Source organism: Pseudopipra pipra, chromosome 4, assembly GCF_036250125.1.
Source record: "Pseudopipra pipra isolate bDixPip1 chromosome 4, bDixPip1.hap1, whole genome shotgun sequence".
NCBI lineage: Eukaryota > Metazoa > Chordata > Aves > Passeriformes > Pipridae > Pseudopipra > Pseudopipra pipra.
In genome coordinates, this window is record NC_087552.1 from 20053558 (window position 1) to 20072485 (window position 18928).

The following is an 18928-nucleotide window of genomic DNA, read 5'->3' on the forward strand; positions in this document are numbered from 1 at the left end:
GCCCTCCTTTCTCCCTGTCCTCAGCTTTCTGTCTCTAATTCCATCTCTCTGCAAATGGTTGCCCAGGATGGAGACAGCACATTTTGAGGCTCACGCTGAGCTGCCCAGTGGGCTGCTCAGTTGCTTGGCTGGACACATGGCGTGGGAGATTGCTGAACTCTTCCACTTATCCCCAATTATTGCAGTTTGCTCTAATTCATCTGTGAGATTTCTATCCTCCCTTCCAACTCGGTTGAAACCAGTCAAGCAACTCAAATGCTGTTAAGAGGAACCTTTCAGACAGGCAAAGTGCAACCACGCAAACACAGACACTTAGAAAACCACGGCCAGAAACACGCTGTTCCACCTAAAGAGTAAGAACATAATAGGATGTTCGCACCCCAGCAGAGTGTTTCAGGGTGATCAGTGAGAGCAAAACTGGAAACTCTGCCCTGTCCAGTAGGTATCCTAGAAGCAGCTTGGAACCTGAGGTAGTTTGATGATTTCATTGTTACAACTTCAGCTCCCCTAAATGAACTTTAAAATTTATTTGCGGCATCTACTTGGGGTTTTAAGAGATTATGCTTAAGTGCTTCACTGCATTTAATGTTTTGTTGTATTTTAACTTACTGTGTAATGACTGTCTATATTAAATAATAGCAGCAACATCTGAAATTATTAATCAACAAAAGATGACAGATAATGCATGTTAAGTTCTCTCTGTGTTTTGAATTGCTCATCTCCCAGGTAACATAAGAAGAATGTTAAATCATACTGGAACACATTTCTCAGCTGATGTAAATCAGCAAATGTACAGCAGCTGAATTTCTGGCCCATTATGATTTTCCATAAAAGATGTCTTTTCCTTCAAAGTATTAATTATCTATGATTCTTTTGCTCTTCTTGTTTTTTGCCTTTGCAGGTGCTGCTAATTCTCCCAATTTCTTCCAGAAATGGGAAAATTTATCTATATTAGGAAATGTGTTCTTCCCTTCTTCAGTATGCTGCATTTTCATTTTTGGCATCCTTATTTAAATCCTAATGCACATAGAGATATGAATGATCTGGGTTTTACTGCCTACAGTTTTAAATCCTACCATGCATCAGCTGCATAGACAGCTTAACTCCTTCTTGTTTTAACAGAAGACCGTGTTGTTGGTTTTTTTTAAAGATGACTATGGTATACACTGTGTCACACACTACACAGAGGTCTCTGTCAATAAACTGTCCCCATCTTCAAGTCCTACATCCCCAAATCAGTTAAATCAGATAATAGATGATGCACCGAGTCTGGTTGCTATAGGGAGGATGAAGAGAAGACTCAGAGTTTCTTATCCCACAACCTGCTGGCACTAGCAGATGCACCAAAAGCTCCCACCCAGAGGGACACAGTTGAAGAGGTTCCTTTCCCCTTATCTCTGATTCCCCCTTCAGAATAGCTCAGAGTGAAGCTCACAATAACTGAGCTCTGGGATAACTTTCCATGTCCCACTGCTGTATGTGAGGGGCATTCTGACAGTTGTATGCCAGGGCAAGGAGTATCCCATGCTGCTCCAGAGAAATTCATCATTGGTGACCTGTATCCAGCTGCCATGGGAGAGACACCCTCCCCATAAGCCTGTATGGGTGATTCGCCACCCTCCAGTGTTTCCCCCAGGAGCTGCAGGGCACCCAGCCTGAGCAGAACAGGGGAGAGGGTTAATCCTCCTGCCTCTACTAGAGTTTAATTGGAAGGGAAATTGTCTTTGACTTAATTTCCTCTCTTGTCGCAGCTCAAGTCTAGCGGATCAAAAGAAATGCAAATTGAAAGATAATATTTTGGATGTGCCTGATTTTAAAGTTGAACATGAATAATCTTTCATGCCTCTGACTTAACGTCTGTACCATTTTTGTTACAAAAATCTTGAAACAATGTGTATTTCCTTGTGTGACAAAAAGAATTTACTTTTCATCAAGTACGGAAACCTGAATGATGCTGTCACAGTATTAAAACACAGCTACTAATTACCTCAAGTTATCAAACCTGACATTATCCTTTACATTAAAATACTGTATGTTTTATTTTATAATGAGAGGGCAAAGACCCAGTTACTACAAAGTATTAAGCTTCTGCATGTGGGCTGCCATTATATAGCAGGGTTTTTTCACAAAGAATGCAGTTAGCTGATTATTAGATTATTGGTTAATGCAATTTAATGTAAAACCTTCTTTTTCTTTCCTTTTCCTTTCTTTCCTTGTTATTTTGAATTATAGTACTAGGAAAGTATTTTTCAAGTGGTTAACTTGAGTTTGCTTTCCAACATCTCTTTATTTGTGAAGAAATGATTTCAAAGGTTCTGTTTTCTTTTTAGTGCTTTTGAAAATGAAGGATAGTTGTGCCTGCACTACAAGAAGGGTGATTTAGGTAAACGTCTCTGAAGCAGCTTGAGTCAATTTAGCTTAGACTTGCCCTGAAATTCTCTATTGCTTTGCTGCAAACTTTCCCAAGAGAAAAGATTTACTCTTGCTGAGCTGTATTGGAGTAGAATGTGGTTTTGTTGTTGTCCTACATTATGGCTGACAAAAAGGGTAGAGAAAAATGCTACATTGAACCACCTCAATGGGGAGGAGAAAAGATTTACTTACTTTTTCTTCACATATTCAGTCTGGGGGTGATGGATGTCAGTTGTGTCATCTCTAAAATTCACATCACACTCACCCAAGAAATCTATAAGGACTTTTTATTGATGGTTTTCCAAGAATTCCTCATTTTTGAAGTGCGCACAAGAGATTTTTCAGTGACTAGTTGACTGCAGATAGTGGAACCCTACGTGTTGGCTGATGTATTGGTAGAATAAATGTCCAGCCCTATGTTCAGCCCCATTTTGGGAAGGCCCAAATATATAGATGGAAAAAAAGAACCCTGCCTCACTTCTCTGCCATTGAGACCACATTGCCCTGAGAATGTGCCCCAGGTCTGCACCATGGAACATACAGGAAGGCAAAGTCCTGAGACAAAACAAAGGGAGAAGGTGCAAGGGTAAATGCTATTTTTTCATTACCCTGCCACTTATTTATAGATTGGGAGAAATAACTCGTGCCTGCTCTTTGAACAGAGCCATTCCTTCACTCATGCAGAGACATCTTTGCAGGCCAGCTGTGCTGCCTCGGAGTTGCTTGTTATCAACTCTTACAAGTGTGGGGGAAAGCAACAAAATCATGACAATGATAAATATTGCTTCTTTACACTCTTACACGATGCCAGCCCAGTCTGTGGTCCAAAAGCCCCACTGTGGTCTGGCTCCAAGTAAACAGAGTTATTAGCAATCACAGGAGGCTGAGAGGTTGGAGGTTTGAGCTGACCAGTTGTTAGAGAAAAACAACAGATTCCTCCTCTTTTTTTTTTTTTTCCTAGGCTCCTTTTATTGCTGAATCTTTCACACTCCGGAGAAGAGTACTGCTGTTGTCTGGTGACTAAAAGCAAAATCACATAAAGAGGGAAGAGAAAGGAGAGTAAAACAAAGCTGTCTCTCACTCCCAGCTCGATAACAAATGCAGCAAGTGATCTCGTAAGCACACCAGGTAGTGCCTCTGGGCTGGCACGATGCCCACCTGTGCCATCTGCTGAGTATCAAACCTTCCTCTGCTTCCCATCCTGCAGAACCTGCTGCAACCGGGCTCTGCTTTTCTGCTGAAATCACTGCGGCACACAGCCAGCCCAGGTTAGCACTTTGATAGCTTTTACTACAAAAAAAGGGGAAAGGGGGGTGCACTACATCTTTGTATTTTTGCAGTTCTAATCCCTGTTATGGTATTTGTGATTGTAATAGGACATTTCTCTAGCTATTTACAACAGGTCAGGGCAAGAACCCTGCTTCCCATATGCCCTCTGACTGAAATGGCTACTTTTGTTTGCTGAGTACCACTTTAGATGGAGACTAGTGAAACAGCCACACTGGAATTGCTCATATGATTATTGTGTTGAAGGAGAACAATAAATAAAAATATGTTGCATATATTATGAGTTGCTGGACTCAAAATGACAGGCTATCATATAAAAGTGGGAACTAAATAGGAAATTGAGACCCCAAAAAAGGCAGTAATAAAAAGCTCAGTATTTTATTCCATGTCAGATGGTTTCTCTTCTGTCTGAACTGGAATGTTTCCTAAAACAATATTGTTTAAGGAAACAGCTGGTCCATCAGAATGTTTTCCCTCTGCTGCGTATCATCTGCCCAGCATTTTGCTCTGATCAAAAAGGTAAAGAGTATGAGCACAGAATGAGAGTCGAAGAAAAAAAAATTCCATTCCCCTAAATAACAATGCAGCAACTCCAAGAAAAGCCATAGATGTATAAGAGAAATTCACTGATAAATCAAGCATTAACATTTTCAGCAGGAGAAAATACATCCCCACTATCATGATTTCTTTCAGGTTTTACAAGACCAGTTCTTCAGTACTTCAAATGAATAAGAATGTTAAGACTAGTGTCTGAGATTACAAGAAAACTGATTTTTTTTTTTGGTGCTGATTTTCACAGCACAAAAAATTTCCAAGAAATTTTGTAAAATTCATAAAAGGCAAATCTAGAAGTCTTCCATGTGAAAAGAATCATGTTGCTTTAGTCTTAAAAATTGCAAATATAACATCTGGTACAAAATGTTTTGAAGTATCATGTGACTGTGCACTTGGATCAGATGCTGTTAGAAAAGCCTGTTAGGGTTGAAGAATTAGGCTTTAATTCGGCTACTGGTGGTCTGTGTTAAAGAAGATTTTGATTTAGGAGCCCTTCTGTCTAAAAAAACCCTACTAAATAATTTGGGGCAGTGCCCTGTTTTTCCACAGAAGAGTTTAATTTCCAGTCTCATAAGCCTGGGAACTCTCACCTGCGGTGTTTTACCTTTTGAGGTTTTTTTTCCTCCTTGCAAAGTTTTGAATCTTGGAGATTTATCAAAATTAAAAAGCAGGGTGAACCAAATAGGTGTTTTGCCAAGAATTGTGCAAGTTTTACGTGATGGTACATTTAGATTGCTTTTATTTCAATCTGCATGGGCTGACTATACTTTAGAGCATTTGCAAGAATAGCACATGCATGGATATGTGATGTTGACTTTGAAGGATTAGGCAGACACCCTAATAAATAGGGTGATATTTAGAGAGGATGAGTACTGAGTGACACCTAGTGAGTTATTAACCTTTACTTTGTTCATTTTATTATCTATCCTTCTTGCTAAATTTCCCATGATCTCAAATGCAGATCCCCTAGTTTAACTGATTTTGTTCTGCAGCAGCTCTGCTTGACCAAAACCAAAGTTTTCAAGGCAGATTTGCCAAATTCACCAGTGCTAATCTGGAATTCAAATACTCAGGCGTTTTGAAGAGTGAAAATGCTGGAAACTGAGTATCTCACTGATAGTTTTTAGTTCTTTTCAAAACCTGGTATCCATATTACCACATCTCCTCAAAAGCCCTGAGATCAACTTTTGAAGTTCTAAATGTGTATGTTGAGCATTTAAAAATTAGGCTTTGGGTTCTTTTTGGAACATAAGTCTAAAACTCACTTGAATAGAGTTAAGGTAAGCACTGCATCTGCTAAACTTAACTGCCTTGGTGCAGATAGATGGGAAAAAATGTCAGGGGAAGCTTGAATTGAGACACTTAATTACCTTTGACTAAAGCACACATTTGCTCAAACCATGTTGTCCAAAAACCATGCAGATGTAATCTTAAAAATGTTGAATTGAATTGGTTTGAGCTTTTTGGGTTTTTTAGCTAAAATACAAGTCAATGCTTTTACATTTAAAAACCATCATTTCAGTTTCAAGAGATTTGTTTGAGGCTGTAACCAAAAACACAGAACAGCTGTACCACAAAGGCACAGGAAAGAAACTCCTGTCTTTTCCCCTAAAATACATGGGAAAGCCATACTCTCTGGTCTTGCTACAGTTGATTTACTACAGATTTAACTTGCCAATGTAAAGTCGAAAGTCAGAGATCTACATTGTTTTAGTTTTATCAAAACTCTCTCCCTCATGTAACTTGTTATCAGCTAAAGTTGGGTTCACTATTTCTTCCAAAGCAGGACGACAGGGTGAGGAGACCCCGGGGCTCTGCTGGCTCTGCTGTGGCAGCCACTGCTTGGGCTGTATGCCTGGCTAAGGCAGCAGCCCTGGGAAAGGGTGCCTCCTGCAGCTGAAGATAAGCACCTACACAAGCCGCAGGACTTGCCTGGGGTCACCAAGCTTCTTTTGGAGGAGCTTTTTATGGGGCTGTGGGGCTTCAAACTCAAAGGATTATACCATGGTGAAACTGGGTATTGCAGTGACCATGGAGTGGTACAGCATTTGGTCTGGGCTAGGTAGAAATAGTTCATTTTTTCTTTTCCAAGGAAAATTTCATTTCAGCTGGACTTAAGACATTCTGTTCAATGACCACCAAGTGGTTTGGGTTGTTCATTTGGAGGCTGTTACCTTAGGTTGTACCCTTTTTGAGTGCCACCTCCAGACATTTCTTTTTGAACCCATTGACATGCAGTGCTCCAGAGTGTTTGATTTTTGCCTGTCTCTTTTCTAGGCAAAACTGCCCATCGGACAATCAGAATTTGCAGTTCCCATCTGCCACAAGCTGGGCCTTGGACTGGAGAAGTAGCTGCGGGCTGCTGCTCTCCAAAGGAGCTCAGAAATTAGGGTCTGTCTGCATCACGGTACCAGGAGTTCATTTATCTCTTTTTGGTAAGTAGATGCAATGTGGACACACCTGTAGCTTTTATGCAGCCCTCCTTTAGGTGAACATCTAAGGTTCTTCTCCAGACACTCCCTTGAGACTCTGTGTTGGGTGAGAAGAAACATCCTGTAACAGTCTTAGTCTGCACTGGAAGCATTCAGATATTAAAATCTACTCAGGGTTTCTAGTAATTGTGCTGGACCAGGTAGATAGTAGATGGTGATGTGGAGAGCATGCAGCCTGAGCAAGGTTGCATGGGAGCACTTGGGCCGACCTGTTCTAACTCCAGAGCTGTGCAAGGAATTAAATGCAGTAGAGAGAACTGCAGGGCTCCTTTTCCTCAATGTTAGAAGTCCCTCTTGACAGACAGGGAAGCTGGAATTGCTGTCTGGCCCCCTGTGCTGACACGACAGCATTTCTAACATTTAAACAACAGTTTAATTTTTCTGGGGAGGAAATGTCTCTAAAATTTCTTGGAAGAAAGCAAAGCAAACCTTCTGAAAACTGCAGATGGAAAGCTTGCATTTATGTAAAATGGAAACATGCTGCGAATCATTGGAGAAAACCTATATTTTCTTGCCAATTATAACAATATTAGGTAGCAGTGAAGGTTTCCAAGGCAACCTGGCCACGGGTGCATTCATGTGGAGTGTGTGTGACTACCTGCTTTGTCAAGCCAATGGATGGATGTCAGAAGGTGGTGTGGTGGGGGAGTACAGATCATTTCATCAATCTACACTAGGAACACTATTTAAAAGCAGAGGATTTTTTTTTTTCAGTGTATGTCTGATTGTGCCGAGCATTTCACTGCCTTTGTTTCTAGAATAGGCAAATGTGTGGGAGTCAGGCTGAAGACACCTGGCTGGTGAAGTGTCCACAGTTATAGGAGACCTTCTGGGCAAGATCATCTTGTGTTTGCCTGTCCCTCATTCCCCTCCACTGTGTCTGTTTGGTGTATTGAAGCTTTCTTGGCCTCTCCAGCTGTCCTGCAAAACACAGAAAGTGCAACATACAGTGTGGTCTCCCACATGTTTTCTTCAGGCCATCACTCTTGTTTCCTCTGAGGAGTCATTGCAGTTAGATGTTGTGTGAGGACCCCGCTGTCAGTCTCCAGGGAATTCACTGCCTTGTCTTTGACCTTTTAAAAACCTCTGAGAATCACAGATAAGATTTGTTTGGAAAAAAAATCATCAGGGCTGCACAATACCTGATACAGGTGTCAGAAAAAAAACCAAAACACCCCCCTAGGCACCCAAGGGAATTGAGAAAGGAATGTGGGTCATTTTCACCAGTCCTGACTGCTTTCCACATTACCAGATTGCTGTGACACAGCTATGATGTGCAGCAGTCTGTCCCTCATCTTAGCATGTTGGCTAAGCTGAGCTTGCAGGTCTGCGCTGACATTGGAGCGGGGCAGATCACTGGGGGATGCACTCTGAGATTTGGCTGAGCATTTCCACTGTTCTTCAATAGTAGCCCCCTTTCAAAATTTTTTGATTCAGAAAAAGGCAGAAGATTCCCAATTATCTTTCTCTAAACCAAAACTGTTGCAGTACTGAGTTCACTGTAACTTTGCAGCTTCCCCTGGGAATTAAACAGTCACAGGAGGAGTTCAATGTGCAGTTATTCAGGTATTGAAAAATGCCTGTGTGATCCCTTTTGGCTCTGGCGTGAGGGCTCCAACCACATTGAAACTCTGGTAATGTGCACACGTTCCTTACTCAGTGCTGCTTTCAGAGTAGCCGCGGTGGCTGCTGTGTGCAGTGAATGACAATCACAGCCTAAGTACCCAGAAGTAAGCTTGACTGAAAAATTAAGATGCTGGGAATTTGTGCTTAAATTACTTTACCTAACTGTTGCTTTTTACTGTGGATTACAAAATGTCCTCTGTGCACGCAGATATGCTCACATCTAGCTCATGCTCAAACAGCTCTCACTTTTGTGCTTTCGGCTGTGGCTCAGATGTGCATCATGCCGTGTCCCTATCCCTGCGCCAATGTGTACACTGCCATCCAGAGGTGCAACAGCTGCATGTGCAGGTACACCCAAACTAGCGGTCAGCTCACTGTCACCATGCAAACAGCAACAAAACCACACTCGCCAAAAGGCTTGGCAGCTGGAATTCTGGGACTCCCAGCACACACATGACTGATGGCCATGGTCCTCTTGCACCCAAAGTGGCTGAGCTGTGACTGGTGCTGTTAGGTGTGTGCACAGCACCCCAGTCAGATTGTGAACATCAGGGAGAAGGCAAATGTGTTCCTCATCTCAAAGCACTTGTTCAAGCACTTTTCCAATGCCAAACTCCCAAAGAGGGAGGAAATAAAGAGAGGAGGATGCAGATCAGGAACCTACTTGGCTAATCAAGCCAGGAGAAGGTACTCATCTACTTTGACAGAGATTTTCCACTGTATTGGCTGTCCTGAAATTTTGGGCATAAGCCCATTTTTTCCTTACTTGTGGGCAAGGAAAGAAGAAACTTGGAAAGAGGCAGCTGAGATTATATCCTTTCAGCATCTGAAAGGGGCCTGCAAGAAAGCTGGAGAGGGATTTTCTACAAGGGCCTGTAGCGATAAGACCAGGTGAAATGGCTTTAAACTGACAGACTATAGGGTTAGATTGGATATTAGGAAGAAATTAGTTACTGTGAGGGTCGTGAGGCACTGGAGCTGGTGTCTCAGAGAAGCAGAGGATGCCCTATCCCTGGACATTGATGGAAGGCATCTAAATAGCTCTTAATAGTAGCTCTTAAGCATTGAATATGTTATTGAATAGTTGGGCCCAACTGATTCAGACACTCCTGACACTTAAGTCTTGTGTTTAAGGCTCTCAGCCACCTTAGAACTCTGCATTATTTGGCATTTTGGGTTCCAAAGAAAGGGTGAATCAAGATCCTGTATCTGGAGACAAAATAAAACACAGGATTGAATTGCCTTTCCTTTTTACAATATGGGACACTTGACAGAGCTATAGAAATCCCATTTGAAAAATGATAGCTGTTGATTTTCTGCTTGCTGAGAATTATTAGTATTTTTCTATCCTGCAAAACCAGCCATTAAATCAGCAAAATGCTTTGGCATTAGAGCCATTTGGAATGTAAAAAATACTGCTTCTGTAATGTTCAGCTGCAAAGTTAAGAGAACATCTAAAAGAACGAATAATGATCTTAATTTGCAAGACATTTTACAAGTAAACATGTTACAGTTGTAGCTACAAATCAGATAATTGCTGAACATTTTAAAACCCAGGTGTATAAAATTAAAAACAAGAAAATCAAATTTAAGTGAAAACAAATAACAGGAGAATTCTAAGTAGAAGGTTCAGATTCTTTTTTTTTTTTTTATGAACCATTTCTTTATCTCTACAACCTCAAATATCATATAGTGGTCTCTAATCATCTACTTTATAATATTTAAATGAGCATGTACTTTAACATAAAGTGGTTTACAGTCAGTTTTTCTACTTTTGTATAAGAAATGTATGCATGAATCATAAAAAGGTCAACCACTTCAATGAAACAACTTTTAAAAATAATGCCGTTTTACAGCCATACATAAAGATATGTATTTTATTATGTCAAAGAATATGAAACAATATAGCTCAGTATTAAGCCCCAAGTCTTTCATGGAGGATACATTAGCTTTAAACTGGGATATATGATCATTGAAATACATTATTTCTGCTTTGGACTTTACATTTCGAAGTGAAAGGTTTTTCTTCTCCCTACTTCCCATCTTTGGCTAATCTTTTTTTTCTCTCATAACAGTTTATCTATCAAAGTACTAATATGTCTTGTCACCATGTATTTTAGTAATGTCTAATTGGGAACTGAGGGCTGTGCTGTCCCCCTGTGTGCTGTCCAATGCTGTGGCCCAGCTCTGCCACGCCAGGACAGCCCATCTGTTCTGACCCATGCTCCTGGAGGGTGCTGGTAGCTGGCTCAGGTAGCAAACCTGAAGTGCATCCAATTATGGAGGTGGCACAGAGGTATTCCCAGGTGGGATGGCACTTTGACTGGGAGGAAGAGGCAAAGAAACAGTGCTTATGTTGATGAAAGTGGAACATTCATCAGAACTTCCTGAGAAGACAGAAGGAAAGGGACATGAGACCAGAAAATATAGTTTGTATTTGGTCCTCCTGTCTACCCATGACAAAGTATGGCTTGGTCTAAGCTGATCCTCAGAGAAGTTCCAAATCCTTGGGTAGGTTTTGTAGCTTCTGACAAGCCTATAGCAGCCTAGATATCTACGTTGAGTTCCTACCATACAGCCTCCCAGCATGTCCCACTTGACTGTGGGATCCCATGAATACAGATTCCCCAAGCATCTGCTGTTACACAGTTAACTAATATCTCTAGGCCATACCTGACCTAAATTTTATGCAAGTAATTAAAAGGGTAAGTTTATTTCCAAGAAGCAGCTGTTCACAGAGTTCGGAGATAGAAGTAAGGTAAAAAACATTCCCATTCCCTACACATCCTTCCTCTGAAGCACTCAATAAGTTTAATTAGAGTGGTTAGGAGTGAACTATGAAAGCAGCAAAGTTAGTATCAGATAAATTAGGGAAATATTGGGACAGAAGATATATGTGTGACATTTTTAACAAAAATCTGACGCACATAATTGCCAGTGCTGCTTGTTATGAAGTGGAGGAGTGTGTGCATCAGGACCCGGCAGTAATAGAAGGAAAGTCTATTATAATCCATCCATTTCACACACTGTAACTGCAGCCTCAATAAGTAATTGGAGGGGAGAGTGGTATAATGCCCACACCACCCTGCTTCCCCCCTTGAAAATACTGGTGTTCTCTTGCTGATTAACCCCCGAAGTCAGTGGGTAAGTACAGGTTTGATATAATGCAATATGATATAATCCTCCTGTGTGCAAGCTATTACACTCCACGAAAAGACTTTGCTTCTTTCTAGTATAGAAGGAAATCTTCTACAGTAGTCCTTCTTTGAGTACCACTAAGGACAAACAAAAATTCCAAAAGATAACGACACCCCTAGATTCATCCTGCTATTTCCCAGATGTCTTGAGTTAGAAAGTGTAGTTGGCTTAGGAGAGTGAATGGTTCTTCCAATTGCCCACCTACAGTTCATTCCCTTTTGGAGATGCCTTGTCTTCTTCAGTGACCATGAAGGTCTTCACAGAATAAGCACTATGAATCTATTTCTATCAAATTTCAGAGGCTATCCAGAGTTATTCAGCACAGCTGTCACCACTGGACTGTCAAGATACCCCTGTGTCCTTTCCAGCTTGTGTTAGCATTAACATCAACTCCACACATAGTTCAGTGTAAGACACATCCCTTGCCTCTTGCTGGTTTGCTGGACAGTACTTCTTAAAAATGCTTAAATACATATTTTTAAGGAAATCATCCCTCAAATGATGGACACAGTTTTAAGGCGTGAAGGTTCCACAACAGGGATCATTTATAACTGCAAGCATTGGCTTCTTGGACAAAGAATTTTAAGGAAACACTTTATTTCTAAGTTGGATTTTGTTTGTGGTGGGGCTGCTCACACTTTTGAAGTTAAGCATGTTCTTAAGAGCTTTATTCAGTTTGGGTCAAAGTGATAAGTGACAGAGCTGAGAGAACCTTTCATAGCAAACATCTTTGTGAAAAATGCTATAGATCTGTTGATACCAGAATGTTTTGTGGGCACATACTCTTAGTTCTTTCAGTGCAGTAAAAATACCTGAAATTTTATTTGAGGCACTGAAATTATCTGAGACACTGAATTTCAAAATTTTGTTGGCTGAAATATCTGAACTTTCAGTTTAAAATTGCTCCTCATGTCCATATTTTTTTATTTAATTGAGACACTTAAAAACAAGACATTTTGCAAAATTTGGGATTTTTTTACTGTAAGGAAAGAACTTATTTAGGTTGGCAGAGAGAATAAATTGAATTATTTAGTGTAAAGAAGAGAACATGATGGAGGATATCTCTCCAAATAAATAAAAGGTTGCTGCAGCGAGAAAGGCAATAAATCTGCTTTCCTTGCTCAGGGTGGATACAAGACAAAGCAGTGAGACTCCAATTGCAGAGCAAAAAAAATCCAAAACTTCAAGCTAAGTGTTAGGAAAATATTCTACCAGTAAGGCTCCAATAGTTCTTGGAGAATTCTGCCTGACTGGAGATCTCCACCAAGCTACCTCAAGTCTTTTCTTGAGGTAAAGCACCCTCAGGATAACAGAAAGGACTTGTTTTGCCTATGGCTTGGATTATCTCAAGGGTCTCTCCAACACTTTGGATTCTCTGATGTTGAGGGCCGTTTTCCTGAAAATAAAACACTGTTAATATGGAAAGATTCTGGTAAGAGATTGTAGGTACAACAAACAGACTCTCAAGGATAGTTTCCCTTGGCTTTGGCAGTCTAGTATGACTGTCCCCAGGCTTTGAACATGCTTTGCCTGTATGTGGTCTGCATGTACACAGGCGCAGATGGGGCTGGCAGAGGCAAAACATTTCTTTTAATCCTTAAACAAAATGACAAATTTGGATGCGATTATAGAACTGCTAAAAAGGAATTACCACAGAGGAATTTCCAGATGGTCATGCAGAATATTGAAGAGTGAACAGTGAGGTTGAACTACTTATCCAAGTACAGTTCTCTCTTCTCTTCGTTTCCAGTTGACGAGTCCCATTCTGTCTTCCAGTCCCTCTAATAATTTCTATTTCAGTCCAGTTACAACTACCTTTCTGCCTGATAGTTTTCTTGTCCAGTGCTGATGATATTCTTTTAAACCTAATTCCTCAGGAAAATAAAAGGTGTGGGATGAGTTTTTCCCCCACTGTGGAAAATAACTTTGGGATTTGTTTTTTCTGGTGTTAAGTCTATTTGATAGTGCATAAGGGATGCTTTGGTACTGTTCTGTGGAGCAACATGCAATTCTGCATGATAGGGTATCAGAGCAAATCACTGCTGATAACCTCCTAGGTTAATTGCTGTGCAATGAGTGCCTTAAATCAACACAATATGTTTAATTTGAGAACACACTATGGCTACCTCTTTACAATGACTCCACAGGGCTTCCAATTGTTATTTATGCATGATAGGTGACACTTTTTCAGAGCCATCTAAGTGGTTCAGATACAATAGTTTAACTATTTCGCAGGAGCTCACCCCTGTAGATGATTCTGGCATAATGTACGTTGCAAATGTTTCTACATATTCCAGCTAATGCCTAGATAATTCCCTACTCCCCTTTTTCATCAAAGCTTGTAGATCCTTATTTATTCTCTGCACAGTGGCTGGATTTTTTTTAAATTCTCTTAAGTGCTGAGCACTGCACATGAGTCTCAGAGATCACCACGAGATCTTGATGGAATTTCTCATCTGACTGGAGATTTCTGTATTTTACAGTGCAGCAAAATGCTGTGTTTATTCTAGGTAGTCCTCTGGGAACTGATTCCAGGGCTGGAGAAAGATTTCAGTCAAATCAGCGGAAAGATTCTTGTTGTCATTCCTTTAGCTCAGGCCCAGAGAAACTGTCCAGAAATCAAAAGTATTGCAGAGCATGGGATTTGTGTTGTTGCTGAGGATTAGGCTGGATTGCATTTTTACTAAGGAGAATTTCCCAAGATGTTTTACAGGAACTAGACTCACATTCCTATTGAATTTTGTGACAAATTAGATTTTGCTACTTCTGAAAAAACATACCTTTATGATATAACTGGAGCAAGGCTGTTCTAGTCCTAAAAGGCACACTGCTAATGCAGCATCAAGTTTCCCTAGGTTAAAATAGCACACAGTAACAAAATCACATATTTAACAGTAGGGCTGAGCAGGTTCTTGTTCACAACTTCACTGACTGGTCACAAGACAAGAGGAACCCTATAACTTGCTCAGTACTCCTTCACTAACGACATTGCTTCTGTTCAGTCTCCTTTTTCATTAGGTGTTGCACTTCCAAATCACAATATTGTTCACAGCTGACTATTTAAGTATTCCTGCCATGGAAGACTGCAAAGGAAGGCAGCTTCTGTTCCTCTTTTAATCTCTTTCCAGACAAATTGTGCCTCTGCAATGCCCTGTCTTTCATTTATTACTGTATCACTCACACCTTCATTTTATATTGTCTCACACCTCCATGTTTGCAGTATTCTGTCCACAGGAATCAAGGATGTGACTGAATTTACATCACCTTGTAATGTGGGGAGTGGGTTAAGAAAGGAAGGGAGACAATGCGGCACACACCCTGTTCATCTAAATAAAATGAAGTCTGTGTATACAACATGCAGTTACTTCAACTGCAGCAAAGCCCAAAGAAAATACTATTTTCTTACGTCTCAGTCAGCTAGAAGCTATTACAAAAACTTCCACTATCAGCACCAAAATAAATCTTTGCTTCCAGATAGAGCAGTATAAATTTTCTTCTCAGGTTCACGGAGTAGCTCTCAATTTACATCTTATATACAGAATCTGTGGAAGGAATGTGTATTAACTTTTTCATCAAAGTGTTGATCTTTGCTTTGTTGTCTGTGAGCCTTTCCATTGCATCCTTACTGCTTTCAAGGCTGGTCATGTGCTGACGGTGAATACTGCTAGAAGTTATTTTTCCATCACGTGCTTGAACCTATAGTCTAAGCCTAGCTTATAGACTTTAAAGTTAACCTTAAGTATCCATGAAAGAAACTTACTGCAGATATAACAGTGGTCTCTGTAGCTTCTTTGTTTATAAGTTAAAATTTTAACTTTTTTTTTTTTTAAATGGGGATTTAAAAAAAATATCATTTGATAGAATGATACGAAAGAAGGCATGTGGCTCAAAAAATAATGTAGACACAGGAGTAAAAAGCTCTGGCAATGAAATGCTCTCACACAGAATGACGCACCTGCTAAAATCATACTTATCAGCTCACACAAAGAGCAGATAGGATTCAGTAAAATGCAGGATTTTTCTGATAAATTGCCAACATTTCCATGGAAATGATAAGGATTTTGCTATTTGGGCTATTTCTGTGTATACTTTATGTCATTTCTATATACTCTTCTTAAGCTGTACTTGTGTGAAAGATTTTACTGATTGAAATACTGAGAGAAATCATGATTTCTTGTTTGAGGAAAGTTTCTGTAGAGAACGTTTGCAGATTCTGATCACATCTTGGCATAATACAGCTCTGTTATGAAATTTAGATCTTAGACCTTCCTACACATTAGGCCAGGGTTGAAGATTATCCCATAAAGCACAGTTTCGCAGTCTAATCTGATGAGGAAAAGATAGGAGGGTGGCATTCACTGGTAAATAAGGAGTATCCTTCATTTACAATGGAAGCTAACATTGCCTTTATGTATATTATCAGGGGTTTTCTTCTTGTACCCTTTGTATTTCTCCATACTTTCCACTATCCCTCAATTTTTGTAGAACAGTCCTGCAAGAAAATTTCTATTGATTGACAGTCTGAGACTGGGCATTTAAAACTGTGGAATAGTATAATGTGTTAGATGTGCTGAGATTTTTATTTGGATGGATGTTTTCAAAGCAAACTTTCATCTGTAGTAAAAAGTTTTCAGTGTGTTAGGAGTCAGCAAACCATCATTATTTGTAATAAGAAAAAAGAGAAGCCACTGTTTTCACCAGAATTCAAAACAGGTGAGAGCAACTGCACAAAAATTTTGCAAACTTTAAAAAGCGTGGAAGAACTGATCAGTGTTATGTGCTGGAAATGTCAGGGACACAGGACTAATCAGCCACCTCAACAGAGTCAGATATGGCTGGAAAGGTTCCAAAGTACATTGCAGCTGAACTGTGGGTTCAGGGATGCTGCTGTGCCCAAAGCCTCCTCGATCACTGAGAGTGCTCTCCATTAGCTGAAATGATGGCCATGGTTTGCCCACCTCAGTGTCAAGTACATTATCTATAAGTTTTGGGACACAGTGAGTTACAAGGAACAGGCAGGCATTCTTTAAGAGCCACACAGCTCATGTCTACTCTAGTCCAGTTGTAGGCTGGACCAGCTAAAAGCCTGAGGTTACTCTGCTAATCTGTCTCAGAGCTGATGCATGACCCTGTGTAAAGGTACCTGAATTAAGTTCCTCAGGCTCCTTGTGTTGCAGGTATTGCAGATTGCCTGTCAGACTGCTTTAGCTGCTGATATACCACAGGACTTTGGTGTCCATGTTCTGGTTTAGAACAGTTTTGTGACTGCTCTAACTCTCCTGGGACCAGACTTAATACACAGAACCTTCTAGGGAGGAAAAACATCATGCTCAGGTATCTGGGCTCCTTGTTACATAATGTTCCTAAATCCAGCTTTACAGAGGCAGAAATGACCATAAATTAGTGCTAAATGAAACAAGGAAGAGAGAAAAGACAACAGTTTTTTTCCTGTATGGATATGTCTTCAGGGAAATGACCTACAGAGAAACTGCAATGGAAGGAGTATTTGATGATGGCTAACACTCAGTGAGCAGTCAAATCCAATGAAGAGATGCCTTAGAAATCAGCTGTGCTACATGAAAGAGAGGTGCAGAAAATTACCCATGCATTCCTCAATATAATAGATGCTTTCTAAGAGAATAGGCAGAAGATGATGCTTCAAAAGGACCTATCTTTCGTTGCTTTTGTCTTTTAATGAGACCAGAGCAACTACCTTTTGTCAGGAGCAAAAAGCGCTTTCTTTGAACATAAGTGCTGGTAGTTGCATAATATGAAACTTACTGATGCATGTAATGGTAGCAGTGGGCCGTCTGGGCACAATGTACGCTTTAAAATTAATCTGTGCACACATCAGCAAGCACATGCAGATTGTCCCATGTTGACAAGAGCAATGTACTTCTTTAGGAGAAGCCAAACTTTCAAAGCCTGGCAGCTGGAGTTTGCAAGCTTGTTGTTCCGTTATTAACTCTGTCGGCCTTAGGGAAGGGGTAATGGATGAGGTGATCCCATGAGGTGCCTCCCAGACCTACTTTGTTTGGTTTCATGGTTCCTAACCAAGCAGGCAATAAGCAAAAATGTTTTCTGAAATGAGCAGAGGGAAAGGGATGTGTATTATTTATGCAAGATGCTCCATTCAGTGCAGAACAATGTACTCCGTCCCAGTCAGAGCTCAGCAAAGAACAGGTGAAAGGAGCCACAGCCACAAGGAGGGTGTTTGCTAGGGACCCCTGTGACCTCCAGTGCTGCTGAATGTACCTTGAGGAGAACCACAAGACTGTAAAGAATGAGTTTTGAGGGAGTGAGTTTGGCAGGACAAGACTGTTAGGGAAAACATATCCCAAGAGACTTGAAATGAACATACCTTGACAGCACAGTTCATCAAAATCTCATTTATTTTCTGCAAGAATAAGTGGTGTTTTACAGTGATGCCGAAATCACTCAGCCCATATTGTAAATATACCAGGTTTCTCTGTTGCTGACTTGTGTGCTGTGAACCTTTAGAAAGCCTAAGGCTGGAGGGAGAGGTCGAGCTTCCACTCAGGGCAAGGCCAGCACTGCTTCCAGACACGTTTGCTTCAGGCTTTGTCCACTTGGGACTTGAAAGCCCCTGAGGTCTGAGATTCTGCAGCCCCTCTGAGCCCTTGCTCCTGTGTTCGGCTGTCCTCCCAGTGAGCACAATTCAATACATTATCTGCTCTCAGGTCTGGAGTTTCCAGAGGTTACCAGAGCCTGGCAGGGTCAGACTGTAGCTGTATCTCAGCTCTTTGCAGACCTTTTGGTGCTCCAGTTGTCATCTTCACTCACCCCTTGCAGCTTGTCTTGAAGAGTCTTTTCTTGCATATTCGGTGGTTTCAAGTAATATCTCCACTTTTTTTTTTTTTATTTCTTTAGAATAAAATCTGTCCCAGTCTTTTTGCAATCCTTTGAGTGCAACAAGGCATTTGTGTATTTCTCCCTTTACCTTCTTCCAACAAATCAAGCAAGCCTTCAGTTCACATTTTAAATGGAACTCAGATGATTTGTAGGCAATTTTGTGATGCATTGTAGAATATTTGTACATTTATGAGCTCAGGTCAGAATTTTCCTTGTGTCTAGAAGAATGACCTATCCTTCCCCATCAGCTTTCAGGGGCTTTCAGGCATACATGAAAAAGACCCTGAGTGATTTAGGCACCTATTGAAAGTCAGACTGAGGACTCTACTGCACTTTTAAAAATATGACTTTCTTCAGTGTGTTAAAAATCCCAGCTGCAATAGCTGTAGTAGTAAGGTGTTAAGTTGAACTCTGCCTTTTTGTAAGACAGGATAGTTTTTCTCTGTGTTCTGGCAGACATCCAGAAAAACAAGTCATTAAAAGAT

At 40.6% G+C, this 18928-nt stretch overlaps 1 long non-coding RNA gene across 1 annotated transcript in view; it reads left to right on the forward strand.

Moving 5' to 3' along the window:
* LOC135412887 (uncharacterized) overlaps positions 1–18928 on the forward strand; it is a 404646-nt gene that overhangs the window by 78439 nt on the left and 307279 nt on the right. Inside the window, exons 5-6 of the long non-coding RNA XR_010430007.1 lie at positions 3374–3680; positions 6532–6689. This is a non-coding gene — a long non-coding RNA (uncharacterized LOC135412887). The remainder of the gene's footprint in view (positions 1–3373; positions 3681–6531; positions 6690–18928) is intronic.